At 39.4% G+C, this 22,342-nt stretch overlaps 1 pseudogene; it reads right to left on the bottom strand.

Annotated features, from left to right (window-relative positions):
* Window positions 1-4,921: 4,921 nt before the first annotated feature.
* LOC147622077 (uncharacterized) lies at window positions 4,922-5,774 on the bottom strand (annotated as a pseudogene).
* Window positions 5,775-22,342: the final 16,568 nt, after the last annotated feature.

Here is a 22,342-nt window from a genome sequence, read left to right as displayed (position 1 = left end):
CAAGAATGGAAGGGGTTTCAATGATAATACTTGTGGTTTAGTAAGCATGTAATATAAATATTTTATTTAGCATATACCATTGACTTTAAAAGAATGTGTTACAGGAGAGCAGCATGTGGATGGCACCGAGGTAAACCTGGATCACACACTGGTCCGAGGTAGTGAATAGGAGAAGAATGCAATGGACTTGGATCACATGATGCAAATCCATGATGCAGCAACACCCACACCACAAGCAAGTATGGATAGAAAGAGTGATGGTGCAGCAAGAACTATATCTCAGGGTAGAAATATGCTTAAGAATAGCAATGGAAACTATGTAGCAAGAACTACATCCCAGCATGATAATGTGCATGGTAGTTCTAAGGTTGATGATGCAAGAGGAAATGTTGCAGAAGGTTACAATGAAAGGCTGAATGATCTATCAAGGGTTGTTGCCAAAATACACAAGGCTAGTCAAGACATGCATGGAACTGGTGTGTTTCTTTTCATTGTTTAAAGTTCTTGCATACAAACATCTGAACACGTACTAATATTTCCCTTGCTTTGAAAATTTTGAAGGAAAGAAAGGGAGAATGGTACATAAATGTGGAAAAGTACATGCGGCTGGAGACCAAAGTAACTCCCAAGTTTCAACCTCTTTAAGAGGGTTTGGTTTTTCTATGTCATGCCTCATGCCTACAATATGCATGGCACTTTTTAATTTTTAGCACCCTGTATTCACAACATTTGTGTAGTGTAATTCTACAATCCCCTATACCTCCTACATACTATATTTATGGGAGTTGTAATTCTACAATCCCCTATACCTCCTGCATACTATATGTATGGGAGTTGTAATTCTCAACACCCTATATGCGCAACCTTTCTACGTTGTGATTCTACAATCCCATGTACCCCTTGCATGCTATATGCATGGCAATTGTAATCCCCAACACTGTGTGTGTATAACGTTTGTGTATTGTAATTTTGGAATCATTTGATACACTATTTTTGGTAGTTATAATGCTCAGCACAGTGTATTGCATTTGTATTGTGTAATTTCATGTATCATGTATGCATATTTGGTGTGGTTCTCTTGACTGTGTGGAGGACCCTTTTGTGTATTTTGTAATTCCATATTAATTTCATGAAAGATTCAACTTTGTCCAAGTTTGTTTTATTTTATTTCATCCTTGATTGAATAATAGTGTCACGTGTTCTATTTTCTTTCATCTTGACTGAATGAGAGTGTCATGTGTTCTATTTTCTTCCATCTTAACTAAATGAGAGTGCCCTTCTATTTTCTTTCATCATTGACTAAATGAGAGTGTCCTTCTATTTTCTTTCATCATTGACTAAATGAGAGTGTCATGTGTTCAAGATGGGATTCTTGTAATATCTTGGGAGCTCTTATGAGATTCATCTTAATTAAATTCTATTATCATGTGTTCAAGATGTCATATTAGCCCTCATGTGGTAGGTACTATGTCATCTAGTGAGATGAAGAGGTCAATACACAATCACTTCAACGATTCGCACAAGTACAATGCGCTTGGCGCACTGATTGTGGATCTCAATGGTGCACTGATCCTTACCCATGATACTAGGAGGGACCTTGAACCTCCATAGTACACAATCTACTTCTGGAGAGTAAAAAAGGATGGGAATGTCACACAGTATGTGTAGAAAGATGCACATAGATTCCTAGTGTCAGCAAATGAATATTCTGATGTCTACGTCTAGAGCTGTGCAATGTTCCGTAACATTAAGTAGCGATGATTCTTTCCACACATAATGCATTGCTTTGCAGGGTGGATTAGCCAAGGGGAATGCGATGTTCTAGATTTCAATTTTTTGGATGGAAAGTCCTATTTCTTCAAGAATCTATAATCTTTAAACGTGAAAGCTACCGGATTATGATAAGTCAAGTACCATGTTAGTGGTGGATGACAGCTTGTACAAGATGGCGTTCAACAAGCTTGGGACTTTCACTGTTCTACCAAAGCTCAACGCAGTCAGTCAATGATCTACACACATTCGTTCATGACATTGGTTAGGGTGTGGCTCTATAAATGGCTACATACAAAAGACCAGCTCTAGCAATGGCAAGGCACAATTTATGGGGCAAGTCACATGATGTATCTTAGGAGCCGCAATTTGCATTTATATCCAGGAAGATTAAACAGGGAGGCAGGATTATGTCTTGGGGAGAAAGAGAACAAACATATGAACAAGATAATCACACACATAGAGGATGCACATAAGAATATTAGCCACGTCAATACAAGAGACCCGGTAATGATGTGGGAAAAATTTCTAAGACATAATTGAAACTTCATGGTTGAAAGCCTCTGTATGTATTGGACTAGTTATATGAAAACTTCATGGCTGAAAGCCTATATGTTTTGGACTAGTTTCGGAGTTGTATTAAAATTGTATGGCTTAAAGCCTATAACTGACGTATTGGACACGTTTCACAACTGTAATAAAATATGTTTTATAATATCTTTTGTAGATGGATATGTAATGCAATGTTTGTTTAAATTAATTGTTTTGAGTGCATACTTGAGTTTCATACTTGTGCCTATCTTTTAGGGTAGAAAAATAGAATTCTACAATTGGCAACCTTGATAATCTGTAAGATAGTATGGCCCTCTCAAACTTAAAACCAAGCAGATGTACATAGGCTAGGCCATGTCTAATGGAGGCTACATTATTATGTTGTTTTGCATGCATTACATGTGGAAGGTAGGGAAACTTTGAGAGTACTATGTATGCAACAACCTGAAACTGGAGTTGGTATGCACATTGTGGATGAAATCAAGGTGAATCCAGACTATATATTTGCTAAAATATCTGAGGAGACAGTGTTGCCTAGCTGATTTAGTGAGCTTTCCATGTACTTATATAAGATAGGAAGATTCTATTGAAAGAGCCATTTTGTATGGATCCTAGTTGTGCAGAGCTACTTGTACTTAGTCCATAGTTTAATAATATAATTTAGATTCTCACTAAAAGCTTTAAACCAACCAATGAAAGCTTGGTGTATACAATAAAAGATAACTGAGCACATCAGATAATCATCAAGCTACTCAAAAAACTTCAAAGCTATCTAACTTCTAGTAGTGTGTAAGATTCCTCATCAGCCTGAATAATGAAAAAGCTTTTACCTCAATCCCCTGTAATCATTCCCTATTTTAGAATGCAAGAAAATATTATTTTTCCTTGTTTTTTCTTAGAGAGAAGAAAAATTCTAGAGAGAGGTAATTCAATATTGAGATATTTTTAGATATAAAAATTATCCTAATATCTAAAATATATTTCCCTAAAACAAAAGTTCAAAATAAGTTCTCCAATGTGCATTAGGAATCAATTAGAAATGATATAAGGGACCTTAGCCTAAGGGTCTAGATTTTTAGAAATTTTTGGATTATGGTCCAATTAAGGTTCCTATGGGCCAATAGGATTAATCCAAGTGTTGGGATGAGATAAATCCAATGAATAAAAGAAAATACCCAAAAATGAGTAAATGCTCACATAAGATGAAGAGTTGACTGAGCACAAGATTTATTAGTTAAAAATTAAGAGATATTTCCCAAAAAAAAGAGATATTTTGAAGAAATGATGAGTTTTTGACACCTTGGTAAGGAGAGGGGGACCTTTGAGGTAGGTGCCTCCTTCACATGTGTGGAAGGGTTTTTAATTCAACATAATTGTGATATTTTTATCTCTCCTCTCTCCTGGATCAAACTGGATCAAAAGGGGACCCAAACTGGTCTAAATCTTGTCTAAATTGAGTCGAACTAAAGCTGGAAAATTCGAGAACCCAGTTGGACTCAATTAGTGGCCTCCCTCACCTATAAATAGACCCTCATTCTTTTGTATTCTCATCTGTGAGCTATACCATGCCAGCATTACATTAAAATAATCATATTTTCTATTATCACTTAAACTTCCTCTACTTTTGGGGAGCTTGAGCTTCTCTCTCTCTCTTCAACAACTCTTGGAGCTCTCTTCTCCACTTGCTAAACCAATTGAGGGTGGTTGCAAGATCAGGGTGCCCAATTTTTGCCCAACAGTAAAAAAACAAGCATTTATGTACACTGTATAATTCCTTTCGGCTACTGTCAAGACTCTACTAACATAATATACAGGCCTGAACCACCCTCTGACTTTTTCCTACATAAGAACAGCTCCTATAGCCATATCCGATGCATCAACAAACACATGAAAAGGTAAAGTCCAATCTGGAGGTTGTAATACTGGAACCAGTGAGATAACATTTTCTTTAACATCTGAAATGACTTCTCTTGAGGTTCATCCCAAACAAATGGCACATTCTTCTTTGTTAAATGAGTAAGAGGCATACAAACATTAGCCAAATATCTGATGTACCTAGCATGCCATTTTACCTGTCCAACAAACCTACTCACTTCCTTCACATTCTCTAGAACTTTAGCTGCCTTGATAACTTCAATTTTGTTTTCATCAATAGACATCCCCTCTTTGGACACAACATGTCCAAACAAAATTCCATTCCTGACAACAAAAACACTCTTATAGTGGTTGAGGGACATCCTGAACTTTCTACATCTTTCAAAACACAACTTCAGATGCTGTAAATGCAAATCCTTCTTTCCAAAAACTCAAAAATCATCCACAAATACCCTCATAAAATCCTGTAAGTAAGGTTCAAATGTTTTGTAGGCTGTGTAGTTAAAGGATGGTGGTCCATTCTTGAGCCCAAAACTCATGACTGTATATACAAAAGCTCCCCATTCTGTAATAAAGGCTGTTTTATGCTGATCCTCCTCAGCAACCTTAATCTGATTGTACCCATAAAAACCATCTAAAAAGCTATACAACTCTTGCCCTACTATTGTATCCAATATTGCATCACAAAATGGCATTGGGAATGGATCAGTAATGGTGGTTGCATTTAGCTTCCTGTAGTCAACACACACTCTTAACTTGCCATTTTTCTTAGGCACCACAATGATAGGAGATAACCATGTCACCTCATTGACAGGTTTGATAAATCCTACAGCCAACAACTTATCAATCTCCATCTTAACCTGTTGAGCAAAGTTTGGATTCATCTTGTACCTCTGTTGCACAATCGGAACTGCATCCTCTTTATTAAGATTGATGTGATGCTGGTGCCAGATCTGGATCAATACCTTTTACATCAGCATAATCCCATGCAAATACATCCTTATACTCTAGCAATAGCTAAAATAAATCATTCAAGAACTATCCTTCCACATGAATGCTCACCTTTACCATCTTTGGATCCTCATTTGTTCCCAAATTGAGCTCCTTCAACTCATCCTGTTTCACCCTATTGGAACCTCCAAATCTCTTGTTGTATATCTTTTATGCCATATCCCTTGCTTTCCTCTCTTCTTGAGCTAGGGCTTCTTTTGAGCTAGAGGCTTCATTCTGATCTACCATCTGTATCAATTCAGATCCTTCTATTACTTGTCCAGGAACTAGATCAGAGCTTGTTTCCACTGACTCATCTTCCTTATGCAAGATCCCTTCAACATCAACTTCAAAGATAGGCACAATTGATGGATTGGCCTTCAAAAATGCTTCCTCCTCATCATCTTCAACTTCCTCTGCCAAATTAATGGTTTGGGCATACAATGGTCTCTCTTTGAAAGGAATGTTCCTCCTGCGCCCAGCATAGGTATAGTTACGACCTGTTTACCTTTTTTCAGAACAACCTTATTTTCACCAAAATCTTGCTTAACTTTAGCCAATCTGAACCAAGGTCTTCCCAATAACATCTCATAAGAAGCATCTCCCTGCTCCAGTTTCAAAACTACAAAGTTCACCCCAAAAAATTCATACCTGCAATCTGAATGGCCTGCTGCCTTGGAATCCCTAAAGGTTGAACCCTTCTCTGATCTGCCATCTTAACCTGAAAAGGTGCTAGGTCTAACTTTCCCAACTGCATTTTCTGATAGACTGACTCAGCTAATATGTTAACTCCAGATCCTCCAACCATCAAGCAACACTTCTTCAAATAAGCTACCCTGAAAAGTTACCTTTATGACAGGAACTACAAAATCAACATCTACTGGATCAATCTTATGCACTACTGCCTCAGCTGTTTGGTTCATCTGAACTTCATATTCCTTACCTAGCAGCTTATTCAACAACCTCTCCTTGAATGCTAGTATAATACATAACATTTGATCTAAGGACAACTGCAAATGGAAAGTTGATCAATACCTCAAACCAATCCTTTTGATCTCCTTTCACTTTAGGCTTGACTTCCACATGCTCCTTCTGCTTACCAATCTGATTGTCTGTATTCATCTCATCCAAAATCTGATTTCTCTGTTCATGCTTGACTTGTTTTTGTACCTCATCCCTAATTCCTTTCTGCTCTTTCCAATCAATTGGTCCTTTACCTTTAGACCTAGTAACAGCCATCCCATCAACATCCTGATTTTCATAACATTGGTTGCAATCACATGCCCACTCATCACAGTGTTCCTTGATAAGCTACTCTTGATTTGGTTCATGCACCTCTACCGGTTCTTGTTGCTGAGTCGTGTCAATTATTATCACATTTGCTTGAGCCTATTGTGGCTGATTCTGTTCCTACTGCTGAGGTCTTACTTGCTGGTCAACCTGATTGTACTGTACCACTGGCATCCCTCTTTCTTCTCTATGTTTCAACCATAATGCACAATTCAGGCCTACCCAATGATCTAGTGCACCACAATACACACATGGCATTACTCCAGGTGGTCTTCTCTAATTATTTTCCTGATTCCTCCAAGGTGGTCTTGGAGGTCTAGGAGGTCTCTGGGAATGGTGGTCTTCCTCTAAATGGAGCTACTTGATTAGCTTCCACATTATTTCTTCCTCTACCTCCATTGGGAGTTGGCTTGGCCCTATTATTAGGGTTATACCAGCATTGAGCAGTGCTATGGCCTTCTCTTTCACAAATCTGACAAAACTACTTCTCTTTTGGTGCTACAATTGAATATCCAATTTTTGTTAAACTGACTTACCAAATCCTCCTCATTATCCTTCTTATCCTTCTTCTTCTTACCACTATGCTTCTTCTTCTTCTTTCCTTTACTTCCCTCATCATCATCACTGGCTGATGAAACTTCTGATTCACTTTCTTGCTCAGACTCAGACTCTGCTTTTGACCCTTCTTCTGAATCAGAGCTATCCCTACTTTACTACATGCCAAGCCTCTTCTCAACTCTAGCTGCAGGAGCAGTAACTAGATTATTGATTCCACCTGCAATGTCAATGCTTGCGACAGCATTCTTCAAACCTTTCCTTAAACCCTTCAAGAAGTATCCTGCTAACATTTCATCTGTGGGTCTTTCATTACCCTGCAATCTATCAACCAAAATTCTAAATTTCTGAGCATAATCTTCCACTAACATATTCCCCTGCTTGATGTCCCTGATTTTCTTCAAGACATCTGTTGGAGTCTTCTCTTTTTTGAATCTTTGTAAAAATGCTACTCTCAGTGCAGCATATGTTGCAAAATGTGCAATACCATATTGGCTAAACCAACTCATGGCTTTTCCTTCCAAATGTTGTTGCAAATTGCTGTAATTTAATAGGGTCAGGATGATACACAGCCTGATACCCACTTGCTTGGTCTCAAACTGAGCCACATGACAATCAGCATCTTCTCTTTAGACCTTCCTCTAAATTGTGCTACTTTGACCTTAGGGTTGGGAGGTTGTTGAGCCATTGGGATAGTCTAAGGTACTCTCCTAGGTCTTTGCCTGCTAGTAGATACCTGTAGTGGGTCAAATAGGAGTCTTCTTCTAATTCTTGCAGGTCCTCCTGTCAAGAGTAAATCTCCCACCAATTGCCTCACATGCCTTCCCTCTGTTGCTCTTGAAAACTCTCCCCCTTGGCCTGACAGTTGCTCTTCACGAATAGGTTGTGCAACCTCTTCATCTTTGTTCATAATTAAAAGGATCAATGTTGCCTGCTTGGGCTTGGGCTCTAGTGTAATACACTCTGGATACTCTTCTTGGATGCTCAGACATGCATCATCTCTCAACAGACACAACCAACACAGCAAACAGTGCTAACACAGCAAACGCAGCAGGCGCACAGCAAGAACAACAGGCACAGTAGGATCGCCAAATGTGTTGGGGTTCATCAACACATGATAGACTCACTCTGAAACACCATTACTCACAATGAATCAACATAGAAAGCACTTCAGACATAGCAGCACTTGCGTAAAGACGACTTCAGATTGAACAGAATAATGCATAGAGGTAGATTCGACGGAGCAGAAAACATGATTGGACTTGCTTCATTGAGTAAATACATCAGCATCAGAACATGACTACATCACCCTAACTCTGCCCCACAAGGCGCATTCTAACCTCTTGAAGTAACAAGACAAAAGTAGTTGTAACTGCCCAAAACAATGTTCTTGGCATAAACATCTGCCTTAGCCACATCAGACCTAGCGTCAGACCTAGCAAAACCCAACTTAGCATAATCCGACTAAGCATTACAATATCCAATTCAACTAAAGATAATAATGACACATAAGATATTGTGTGAATGGTGAGAGCCACATAAAAGAATGTGGAAAAGGGATTGACACATGGCATGATGATGTGTAATGGAGATCAGGTAAAGGCTATCTATATTAGAATCCTTTCATTGTATGCTTGAGAACATATGCAATAGAGCTTGTGTTGAGTGTGCTACTCTCTCTCTCTCTCTCTCTCTCTCTCTGATGAGACACCAACTTCAGATGTACTATCAGTTTTGGTCTCATAGGCCATTATGGCCTCTTAGAGACGTTAATATATCATTTCATTTCATTCCTCTCTCTAGTAATGGCTTTCTTGGTGTGGCTGAACCCACCATAGTTTATGCTTAATCTATGTTGCACAACACCATGATCAATCTCATATTAGTATTTTTAACATAGTATTAGAGCTAGATGGTTTAATAATGTGTACATTAGATTGTGGTTTGTTGATTAAGCATATGTTATATTTTTAACATTTTCTTATGAGAAACACTCTATTATCATTAATATTGCATTAGAGAGAGTTCATGAACATGGAGATTGGAGTTGAAGATTTTTAACCATTTGAAGCTTTTGAAGTTTCCATTGAAGTTCAAGTAGAGGTTTTTGCATCAAGGAGGGTGCAAATGGAGTCATCATCACCATAGATTGTGGTTTGTTGATTAAGCATATGTTATATTTTTAACATTTTCTTATGAGAAACACTCTATTATCATTAATATTGCATTAGAGAGAGTTCATGAACATGGAGATTGGAGTTGAAGATTTTTAACCATTTGAAGCTTTTGAAGTTTCCATTGAAGTTCAAGTAGAGGTTTTTGCATCAAGGAGGGTGCAAATGGAGTCATCATCACCAAAGAAGCTGCCAACAAAAAGATTAAGCAATGAAGGTTGGTTTTGTGAGTTTTGTCGCATGAAATTTTGGAAAAGGGTTTCTATGTTGGGATTTGTGAATCCCATGGTTCTTTGCATTTAGGCAAAGAGCATAAGAGGTGTAAGCTTGTCCAAGGAAGGGGCAAATGGTTATGTGCTAAGATTGCAGCTTCTTACATTGAGCTCAATAGAAGGGGCAGAGCATGGTTAAGTTTGCTCATGAAAGATGAGAAAAATGGTGTGATGACCATTAAAGGCTTTCATGTTAAGTATGCACCTATTGGTTTCTAAAGAGATACCTTGTGAATAGAACCCTTAAAAAGATGGTTGCATGTCAAGAAGAAGAACATGCAAATTTTCGAGCTCCATGAAGAGCTTTAGTTTTGATGCAAGAAATTTGAGGCAAGTGATAGAGGCAGTGCAAAGGACACCTCAGTGGAAAATGTAAGAGATATAACAATTTATACCTTTGAAGAAGGAAGGTGAGCAATGAAATCGAGAAGATAATAGATCATGGACTTTGGCCCCATCAATAGTAGAGTTCAATAGAGGCCATCGAGATCACAGAGAATGAGCTAAGCAAGACAAGGAGATAAGCCCAATTTTCTACATTGGCATAAGGATTAGTTTGTGAATAAGAACATGGTTCTCATGGTATGAAGGGCCATGATAGAGATAAAGTTCACAATGTGTACAGAGTGTGCGTGCGTAGATAGTCACCTAACAATTTCACAATGTGTACAAAGTGCGTGTGCACGATCTTTACGCATAAAAGCACACAGCAAAGGAGGTTGAAGAGATTCTCTACCAAAGCTTACACATAGCATCACATGGCTCACAATGGTTTACAAAAGCAGGTGTTATCTCATGGGTGCCACATCGTGATGAGCAGTGTGGGGACACTAGAGCTCCACAATATTATTGAGATAAACCTCACTAATTTTTTTTCAAAAAATCTTATTTTTGGGTTTAAAAAGGCCTCAATAAGAGGTACTTCACATGCATTTGATATTTTTTTAAATATGTGGTGTGAAGATACCCGAGAGGAGGCACCTTGGTGTTCTTGGTGGTCATCAAGAATCATAACCCTTATTCATTTGGGATATTTAAAATGCAAAGTTATAAATTTCTATCTCTCCTCAATCTTAAAATATGAGGCAGATATGGGCTTCACAAAAGCCGTGGATTTTAATCACATTTGAGAGTGCCCTACCCTTGCATGATGATGCATAAAATGGATGTAATTTCTCACATTTGTGATGGGTGCTCTGCCTTTGTGCTATCACATAAAATTGATTGTATTCTCACCCCATTTATGAGGGTCCTTTGCCCGAGCCTAAGGAGCTCAAAATGAATGTATATGTGGTGTGTATTGAATTGTGCATGCATGGGTAATGCACTTTGTAGGTTGGTTACTTTTCTCGGGCACATGAGTGTCCAAAAAGCACAGGGCGGCTCCTCCTGAGCAAAACGGTGCTCAACATGGACTTGAGGTGTTTAGGTTAGCTAAACACATGCACACACACTTGTTGAACACTCTAATTTGCATTGAGGGGGAGTGTTGATATTGGCAATGCAAAATTATTGGGGGTGAGAGGTGAGTTGGTCACATTGGTTAGAGAGACGGTTAGCTCACACATCTAATTTTACATTGAGAAGGGGTGTTGAAATGTGCAATGTAAAATAAATTTTGGGTTATTTGGTTGTGTATGTGTGAACGCACCCTAGAGGTACAAGATATTGTGGAAAGATAAGAATGCCACATAAGATATTGTATGAATGGTGAGAGCCACATAAAAGAATGTGGAAAAGGGATTTCCACATGGCATGATGATATGTAAAGGAGATTAGGCTAAAGGCTATCTATATTAGAAGCCTTTTATTGTATGGTTGAGAACTATGCAATAGAGATTGTGTTGAGTGTACTACTCTCTCTCTCTCTCTCTCTCTCAATGTTTTTCTTGGTGTGGTTCAACCCACTATAGTTTATGCTTAATCGATGCTACACAACACCATGATCAATCCCATATTAGGATTTTCAACAATATCAAGCTACCCACTATGCGCCTATACATAATAGGGCAAGGCATACTATGTCTGTTGTAATATCAAAAGGCCATTAGGTGATCTCACCACCTCTATAATAAGAAAATACTATAGCTTGCTGCCCAAATACTTCATCTCAAACTTTTGCTTCAAAAGTATCTTGACATCATGTCTCTTAGCATCACTATCACCAGTAATAATCAAGTCATCCACATAAATGACTAACATCATGATCCTTCTATTTGTCTTTTTCATATACAGTGAAAAATATCTACGATACTTCTCAATATTGAACAGCCATCCTCTGGGTGCCTGCTTTAAGCCATACAAGTCTTTGCATAATCTACACTTAAAAAGTAGATGTGTATTTCTCTCATAACTTGGTGGGGTTGTATCATGTAAACTCCTTCTTGCAAATCACTATACAAGAATGCATTCTTTACATCCATCTGATGTGAAGACTAACCCTTTTCCTGCAATGATAGCTCTCACGATTTTCATTCTTACAATTGGGCTGAACGTCTCTTCGTAGTGAATACCATAGATCTATGCATAACACTTGGTAAATCAAACTTACCTTATACCTGTCAGATCCATCTCAGTTATGCTTAACCTTATACACCCACTTATTTCTAATTACCTCATTATCCTTAGGCAAAGGCACTAACTCCCATGTTGCATTTGTATCCAATGCTACCATCTCCTCATCCACCATGGCATCTTTCCATTTTTTATTTTCAAGTGCCTTCTCAAAACAAGTGGGCTCTATCTTCTATATTGCTTTAACCATGTAAGCATAGTGATGGGCTACATATCCATCATATATCAACTTGTCATAGTAGCATATCATAACATGAGTAGTCTTGTATAAACTTGGATTACTACCATGTATCCTCTCAAAATAGCCTCCTCATCCGGAGCCACTAGAGTCACCATCCATATAAGACAAATAAAGTACAAAAGGTCAATCTACCTCTTTCCCTTTTCATGATACATGTGTACCAACATTTGTAGTTCCATGAGATGTTACATTTCTTGCATCTACCATCAACCTAGATGACCATAGACTAACACTGGATCCACTACTAAAGGACTCTCCAGGTCCACTAAGCACATTGATTATTGCTCTACATGTGGGACTACATATGCGGGATATCATCATTACTTCTTACATATACATCTTCAGTTGCCTTCATGAGCTAGTCATCTTATCAAAGATAATATCTCTGCTTACTCTGGTATCTCACGAGTGGTAGGATTATAGCATCTATAATCTTTTTATTCCAAATCATAACCAATGAGGATGCATTTCTCTAACTTTAGATCCAATTTGGTTCTCACTTTTCTATTCCTAGAAAAGCCCTCTTCTTTTTTTTATCAGTAAAGGTTTTCTTTTGTATAGCTTGAAATACATTGTTCCTCCCAATGCACAATCTTTTGGTAGACTTAAAACTCTTCCTATTCCAAGTCTTGCTTTCATTATTACTGATTGGAATTTTCTAAACAAAGGTACAATTTCTTCATTGAAAATTAAGATAGTGTTGGATATTCATAGATCCATGAAGTTTGGAAGAATTTCTAAGAGGCTCAAGCTATCATGGTTTATACCACTTTAGGTATTTATATCATATTTGCCTCATGCTAATATGCATAGAACAAAGAAAAAGGTGTGCCAAATACTTTATGAAGCATTTTGACTTTGATAGTTATCGTGTAATAGATAGCAACATCTTAAAGGCATTAAAAATTAAATAGGTGGGAGATGAGTTTCTCTTATGGGAAAAAACATTCATTTTGTTGCTACTATAAGAGGCTGAGATTGAAGTCAATAGTGGGGAAGTAGATACATCTAGTGCTAAAGCATTAGCACCACCCCAATAAGAGGTGATGGAACAAGTTGAATGGGAGAATGTAGAAGAGGAGAAAAGACAAGTTGATCCGATTATTGAGCATTAAATAAAGTCAATGCCAATAATAGGAAGAGACTGAGCATGATAAAGATGAGAAAGAGGACAATGAAGAAAAAGAAGAGGATGAAGACACACGAGAGAAAGTGGAAGATCTACATCCAATAGTGGGGTTGTTGGTTGGGAGTGTATTTAAGTCCTTGACATCAAACAATTATTTGGACTGAGGGAAATGAAGCTCTAGATGTAGTCTCCAACATCCTTGAAGCCTTACTACCCACCATCGATTTTGAGATGGAAAACATTGCAGCACCACCAAAGGAGAATATAAATCCTTTCTACCATATGTCAACAAGTTAATGACATTGCAAGGGAATGAGCCAAGTGGCTTGTTGTTTCAACCAAATCCCCTTTAAGGATGATGATAAGAGACTGGTAAGACTTTATTGTAGTTATAGTAGTCCTTTCCTTATAACTCAATAAAATATTTTTAATTCTATATTCTAAGTTGTTTTGTTTATATATACAGAAAGCTACAGACGAGGCATGAGAGATGCATTTGGGAGAGAACACCTCTCTAGAACACTACATTTGGACTTCTTCCCCCCTTGGTCACTATTGTGATCCATGCAAAAATGACACCTAGTGTTGCATAAGAGCTTATGAAGTGAAAAGATTTGTCATGTTTCCTAGCAAATAAACCCATTACTAATAATGTGGATGAAGTCATCCTATTATGCAAGGAGACTCCAATTTTTGTTTTGGTGCCTCTCAAAAAGCATATGTTTTTGTTGTTAAGGTTGCAATGGGACTAGCTCAAGGTTTTAACTCCAACAAAGTCATGAAAACTTTGGCAATCCTACTCTTTTGAGTGATGAAAATCCAAAGAATATCATTGAGTACTTTGATGTTAAAGGTAAGAAAATCCAATATGATTTTGAATACTTGATGTAATTTCCCATACTTGATAGTAACTCGATCAATATATTATTAAAAATTTCCCTTTTTGACATCCTTTTCCCTAAAAAAAGTATTTGATACGATATTTATGTTATTGTAAATCTATTGAATTTAAAACTTACAATAGCATGGCCTTGATGAGAGTAAATAGAGGATGTGTACATGGTGGTTGGAAACCCCCTCTTTTTGAGCTAGCATTAGCTCTTTGGATGGTAAAGAAAGATCACACCTCTAGTTTAAAATTATCCCTAGTGAGATTTTTAAATTTACTGAAATTCTATTACATATAAGTCATATATAAGTTCTATGGATGCTCCTATGGCAATTAATGTTTTAAAAAAAATGTGCAAACACACCCCCAACCAACACAGCATGACCAGAGGCATTCTGGAGCTACCAGAATGCCTGTCCATGCCATCATGTTGGTTGGGAGTGTGTGCACTTTTCAAAATTTTAATTTCCATAGGAGCCTTAATAGGCCTCACGTATGCCTTATGTAAGGTAAAATACACATTTCATAGAAAAAAGAGCCAAGAGTTAGGGCTCAATAACTTGGCATAGAGATTGTATCAAAGTCATATTTGTTAGGTTTGAAATACCATGGATAGCAATGCCAAATAGCATCTCTATAAAATGTGTATTTCACCTTACATTAGACATATATGAGGCCTATGGAAGCTCCTATGGTGGTGGTTAATTTTTTTAAAAAAATATTGCATACACACCCCCAACTGACACAGCATGACCAAAGGCATTTTGATAGCTTTCAAAATGCCTCTGGTCACATCATGTTAGCTGGGGGTGTGTTTTTACTTTTTTTTTTAAATTTCCATAGGAGATTCCATAGGCCTCCTATATGTCTAAATATGTAAAATGGTGTTGTAAACCTTTATGTTAGGGCTTTACTATGCTTCAATTTTAAACTTTAAAAATAATATAGTTGCTACACCAAAGGTGAGAGGTCTTTACTTGCCCCATTCATTGATATTCCAAGAAGATCAAGCACACATCAATGCATTTTGTTCCTCTAACTATTGAGCTTGAGACGTTGTCCAAAGGCATGAACCCATACATTGATAAGGAGTGCACCTTGATTTCTTTTAGGCCCAATGATGTTTGTCTATGAAGTTATCATTTCTATTAACGAGGCCACCACCTCTCTCTTCTATTATATAACTTTCTTAGGTTGACAAAACCATGCATAGTAAAGCCAAATATCATGTCTCTATTAATGTGTTTTTACCTTACATTAGGCATATGTAAGGCAAGCTCCTATGGAAATTAAAATTTTAAAAAAGTGTAAACACATCCCTCAACTAACGTGGTATGACTAGAGGCATTCCCACATTTATCTACCATGTCAGTTGGGGGTGTGTTTACACTTTTAAAATCTTAATTTTACCATAGAGGCTTCCATAGGCCTCATATATGCCTATAGAATGGGTGTTGTAAAGCTTTGTGTTAAGGTTTTTCTATGCTTTAGCTATAAACTTTAAAAATAATATAGGTTGCTACACCTAAGGTGAGAGGTATTTACTTACCATATTCACTAATGTTCCAAGCAGATTAAACACACATCAATGCATCTTGTTCCTCTAACTATTGAGCTTGAGGTGTTGTCCAATTCATGACCCCATATATTGATAAGAAGTACACCTTGATTTCCTTGAGCCCCAATGATGTTTATCTATAAAGCTATTTTTTCCTTGAGGCCCAATGATATTTATCTATAAAGCTATTATTTTTATTACTAAAGCCACTACCACCTCCTCTTCTATTATATAGCTTTTTTAGGTTTGCAAAAACATGCATAGAAAAGGCATTGAAATGTGTATGTTACCTTACATTAGGCATATATGAGGCCTATGGAAGCTCCTAACACACCCCCAACTGACATGCTGCAACCAAAGGCATTTTGGCAGTCATCAGAATGGTCGAGCTGTGTTGTTCGGGGTATGTTTGTACTTTTTTTTAAAACTTGGTTGACATAGGCACTTCCATAAGCCTCTTATATGCCTCTATGTAATCTTGATCTATCCTAAAAACAAGCACCCAAACCCACATAGTTTGAAAACAAACTGTTTATAAAGAGATAAGGATTTAAAAATGAAAAAACTAATTAGGTTTCCCTCAAAGGGTGTGACCTTAAATTTTTTTCATATCAAATTAAATTTACATAATAATAGAGTTCTAAGGAGATGAAATAGATTGCATTAATTCCATTGAAATTAAATAATTACACAGTAGTAAATAAACAATACCATGGAAAATAAAAATTCTCTATTAGGTTTCTATCCTAAGCTATGATCTCCATGAATTCTCTCTTCATGTATGTCTTTGCCTTTGATTGTCACTCTATGAGCATGGATGACACATAGGTTGGTGTCTTCAAATAACCTAGGTAGCATCTGCTCTAAAGGTTCTTGCACGGCCTCTAGTGCACTTAGACTATCGTCTTGAGCCATGTCACAAACCACATTAAAAAGACATTAACATAATAGGATTAAATGTTTCTTACATTGTTGTTCTTTTTTCCCTTTGTGCCTTGTGTTTACCAAAATGAGAGTACTTCCTTGCATGAGAGAGAGAGAGAGAGAGAGAGAGAGAGAGAGAGAAGAGAAGAGAAAAGGGACAATGCAAGGGTCGGTTTGGAGACTAGCACTTAGCTAACCCTTATGAGGGTTAACGCCTCGATGTGAAGCCGCTAGGGGCTCACTCCACCACCACTTGTGACATGTAAGTGGAGCTTTCTTCAAGCTAGGTGAGGAGTAATGAGAGAAGGATATATGCAGAACTCAACTCCTAGTAGTCAATGCCTTCATGTGTGAAAGAGTGAAGGTGAGAGAGAGCAAGAAGAAGAAGAAGAAGAAGAAGAAGAAGAAGAGACAAGCAAAGAGAACATCACCTACATGCACACACAAAATCAAGCAAGCAAACATGCATGCACACAAGCTTACCACCATAGCCGCAAGAGAACAAGATAAAGAGAGAGAGAGAGAGAGAGAGAGAGAGAGAGAGAGAGAGAGAGAGAGAGAGAGAGGGAAACTCAATTGTGATAATGGGATTGTCTGTTTTCATATTTCATAAGTGACTTGTATACATGAGCTCTCCTTTTACAATGTATGTCTGCCCATTTAACAATTGGGGGCCCAAAACTAGTTCTTCTAGCTCTATGTACACCTAGGCTTATGCTCTAGCATTACACAAGTAGTAAGCACAGTCATCCCATATATCTTCTACATGAAGTGCTTAGCGTGGTTTACATAAAAATGAGTTACACAAAGCGTAACCAAGCTTTAAAATAATGTTAACCAGTTTGGTTAACATACCCTAGAGCTGGCAAGAAGAATTAGTGGTAGTAGAGGGACTATGTGCGAATAGAATCATACCGTGACTTTGGGTACTAGGGGGTGATCAGTGAAAGGCTTTGTAGCTCATCCAAAACATCATCTCCATCATGTCTTGAAATGTTTGGAGATGCCGAGCGGGCATCCACTGGATGCACTCACAGTAGTTGTAGGGATGCTTCAAGGTGGGGCCCTTGTTAAGGTCGAAGGCAAGGCCTTGAGCTCCTTCATGATAATGGTGCCAATGTGGGAATGCCTTCAAAAGGGTGATGATGAGGTTGAAGAGGCATATGAGGGCAACGATTGTGGGATCTGGCACCTGATCATCTCTGCCAATGAAAACATGCATTTGAACGATCATGCTTTCTTCTGTGCATGGGCTCTAGGACGTAGGAGGGGGGAACCATGTGAAGTTGAATTGGAGCTTGTGTGGTTCTCCTTTTGCTCAGTGTGTGGAACAAGTCCTAGGCCTAGCAATGGTGGATGGGGAGGTAAGCTAGATTAATGCAGAGGTTTTGGGAGGCTTTACAGTACTCCATCCAAATGTATGGCTTGAGGAGGAATGGTCATCGCCAAACCGGCTTCTCACCCATGAGTTCGAATGTGAGGGGTTGAGCATCTGAGTGGGGCTGGATGTAGCCTTCGCATTGTCAGTGCGGATGCTGGTGCTTCCATGTGTCATGCTTGGTGTCGAGATAGAGCCGAAGGACATGGATGTCCATGTGGGCAGTTAACTTGGTGATTGGCACCTATTGGAGTTGTCGGCTGAGTAGGATTTGTATGGCTTGCTCAAACTCTGTGTAGTTCAAAGGATAGCGCCAGTTGAGTGGATTGAGGGGGGTATCCACCTCCTCTTGCTCTTGTGGGGGTTGGGGTGGGATTTCGCCCTCCTTCAGGGGGGTGGGTGAATGGAGGTCACTGGGGGGTGAGGTGGAGTGGAATTGGAGGAAGAGGGGGTGGTGTCGAGTGAGGCGTTGAACGAGGAAAGGGGGTGGATGTGCTGATGTAGAGGGAAGATCTTGGGGTGGCATGGGCATGCCCAATCCAAGATGAAGGGGGTGATGGTGGTGTGGTGAAGGAGGTGGTGAGGGAGCTTGAGGAAGGGTTGTAGAAGGGGGGGAGGGAAAGAGGGGCAAAGTGGTAGGTGAAGTGGTGGAAGGAGGGAAGTTGGTGCCCACTATGAGTTTTGCATGAGCGTGAGGGGTTCAAGGGAATGTTGGTGGGAACCAGTGTGTAGGGTGGGATGGGAGGTGGTTGAGAACTAGGCCGCTGGGAGTGGGAATGTGGTGGGGCTAGAGGTTGAGAAGGAGGGGAGTGGGAGGTGGGGGGATCTGCACTTGTGGGCGGATCGGTGGATAATCGGACAGGAAGCAGTGAAAATTGGAGGGAAGAAACTATAATAGTTTGGCTAGGAGGCAAGAAGAAAAGTGAGGGAAATTAATGGGGATGGGCCCTTATATAGATTTTCAAGGTAGGTACAACCATGGCTTCACAAAGGAATGGGTGTTCCTTGTTGGAGGAACGACTGTGGCTTCATAAGGAATGGTCGTGGCTTCATGAAGGACTGATTGTGGATTGACAAATGAACGGACATGGCTTGATGAATGAATGGCCATGGCTTCGTGGAGTTGGAGTGAATGACCGTGGCTTTCTGAGTGAACAACCGTAGCTTTCTAAGTGAACGGCCATGGCTTGATGAGTGAATAGTTGTTCGCTTCAATTTTTTGATTTTTTTTATAGCATCCTGTAAATAGGTTTTATACCCTAGGACTAGGTAGTCTCAGCACCCCATTATGGGTTTTGTACTAAATCCTTGCCCACTTGTTGGCAATAGCGAGAAGTGATCCCAATTGGGTTTGGGTAATAGTGAGAAGGCGGGTCCAATTGGGTTTAGGTAAGGTTGGTAGCTTATCTTGAAGCCATGGTACTTCATCAGAGGGAGCTGTTGGATGATGAGGGGTTGGAGAGGAAAGAGGTTGAGTAGGGATGTATCGGGGGAGTTGGGTGATAAGGGCGGGTGGGGTAATTGAGGTTGATGGGATATCACTATCGAGATAGTGGGCGAGTGTTGCATTGATAAGGGTAGGTGGGGTAGCTGAGGTTGATGGGAATACACTTTGGAGACAGTGGGTAGGGGTTGCATGGCCTTGGCTTCTTCCTGCATCTTTTCTTTCCCCTTATCCACCAGCAGAGTGCTCTTGGTGGCAATAGCTACATTTGGCCTCCAGTGGAAGTGTTGTGTTGGTGCCGTGAGCTTGGGCATAGGGACATTGCGAGTTGGCAGATTTGGTAGCCAGATTTGTCTATCATCGTCATAGAACTATTGGGTAGTTAGAGAAGAGGTTTTAGTACCCATTGATAAAGTAGCTGTAGTTTGAGGACAAGGTGGGTAGTGACCACTGGTTTGTAGACAAGGGTCTTCATCGAAGGTTCTCCTTGACCTTGTGGGCTTGTGGTGGCTGTCTTATTGAATATTGACATGAGGTTTGGCCAATATGATGAGGTATATGAACTTTTGGGTTTGCCAAAGCTTTGGGTTTTGCCAAGGTTTGAGGGGAAAGGTTGGATCTTTTGGGAATCCATAGGGTGGTAACACCCTCATAATAACCCTAAGAGCAATGAGGATCGTCTTGGGCACCCAACAATGAGAATCAGTGGGTTGGGTGGAATGGTGGAGCTAGTACCTATTGGTAGTTAGTGGTGTTAGTAGGCTCAGTTGGCGAGGTTTGATTTTCTATTGAGCTAGGCACAAATGGGGCTCTTTGAGTGGATGGGGTATCTTGGTGATGGAGAGGCCTCTTTTTCGATCGCATAGTTCTATTCTAGTCAGTAAGCAGGGTGATTGTGGGGTTGGTGCAGAGGATTGGTCACCTTGTGGAGGTGAGATTGGTGGCTCCGACTCTTTGTCTATCATAAGGACAGTAACTTGCCCCAAGGCCAGTTGTAGTGTTGCCATCCTTGCATCCCAATCAATATGACACCAATCGTGTCCCATCCATCCTCGGCATAGAAGGATCTCTTGTTGCATTGTTCTTGTTGCAGGCATGACATAGAAATTTCCTTCCAAGGGGTTATTTCCAACATGAAATAGAATTGTAACAACACCTAAACATTCGATAGAATGCGAAGCAATAGTAGTGACGATGGCTAGGGTGGGTAGTAAGGTTGGCCTCCCGAGAGAATGCCATGTTCCATAGGACATTAAATTGTGGTTAGCACCCGTATCAACAAGTGCTAGTTTTAGTGTGAAATTTGTCGAAGTGGTCATTCCTAACCACAAGCGGGCAAGTTTCACTTCCCATTCCTCTTCCTCAAGATCAACTACCTAGGCCATGTTTACAATGATTTGTTGGCCTCTAAGTTTTGCTTTGCCATTCCTAGGACTCCAAAGTGGGCTTGCTTCAAAATAGTGTTAACATGCATGGATTGAGGCTAGGCTAAGGTGGGTGATACCTAATCTTACTCATGTATGAATAGTGATAACAAGAATAAACTCAAGTTCAGTTAGGTTCCAAGATAGATTAGCTTGGACTCATAAAAAGACTCGAGAGAGTGAAGTGCTTGTATTCCAATGCTTCAAATGTTCTCCTTTTATATGAGGAGAGTACAACATGGCCTTTCTCTTGCATGTGGGATACTTCTCACTTGGTGGTGTGGCTTCTCACACTCACTCTATATTTTTATTGTGCTCTTTGGCACCACATTTCTCAACACCCCCCCTTGGTACGAAATATTTGGGCTACTCAAGGTGGTTGGATGTCAGTTACAAAGTCTTGTTTTGACTTTTTACTTTCTACAATCCCCTATGTGCTATGAGCAACTTTGGCCTATGTGGTACTTTGGCACTTCCCCCCCTTAATGGTAGATTGGGTACAATTTTTAGGCTTCACTCGTCCTCTCTCTCCCCTTGTGCTAAGCTACTTTGGCCCCTTTATGGCTACTTTGGCTATGAATTTCAGCTTGAGTGCATCATATGGCCTCAAAGGCTGATTACATCACACTTTTTGTAGAGACAAGAGGGGAGAAAAGTACAATGGTTCTTTCTTCTTGTTGTGTAGCAGCTTGGCTTGCTTCTTTGTTGTTGGTGGCTTCTTTGGCTCGCCTGATCATTGATATTTTAATTCTTGTTAATGGCCTTAACATTTGTGCTATGTAGCTTTTAATTGTGAGGTGCTTTGCCCAATGTATCCAATCCCCATAACACTTTTCCATGTGCATTATGCTTGTGTTTATAGCCATTGCGAAGGTCTTACCTGCTTTGCGAGCAGTGTCTACTCGCTTTACAAAGTTTGGTGATGCTAATGCAAGACTACATGCCTTTGATGCTTTGAGTGTGGATGCCATGCTATGTGCTATGGTCATCTCATGCACTTGTGCTTTAGGCATGCATATGTATGTGCTTTTGCTATACCCATGTGAACTACTCCTAGGGTTTTTTTTTTAAACCTCACTGCTCTTTTTGTTGCTATAGGTGCCTCCTTTTAGCTCTGTAAATGATTGAGTTTACTGGTGGTTTTCGTGCTCTTTGGCTCAACTGCACAGACCGGACTGGCTGGCAACGCTGGCTGTGCCCTTCTTTCTACTATGGTTCTTCACTTCTCTTGCCTAAGGATCACAATGATGTTACCTCTCTTTTGTGATTTTACTCTTCTTTTTCTTCTTAATGCTGAGCAAGA

Source organism: Cibotium barometz, chromosome 29 (genome assembly GCF_041138505.1).
Source record: "Cibotium barometz isolate CiBa-2024 chromosome 29, ASM4113850v1, whole genome shotgun sequence".
Classification (NCBI taxonomy): domain Eukaryota; kingdom Viridiplantae; phylum Streptophyta; class Polypodiopsida; order Cyatheales; family Cibotiaceae; genus Cibotium; species Cibotium barometz.
The sequence above is the reverse complement of the archived record's forward strand: the minus strand, read 5'-3'. Positions and strand labels throughout refer to the sequence as shown.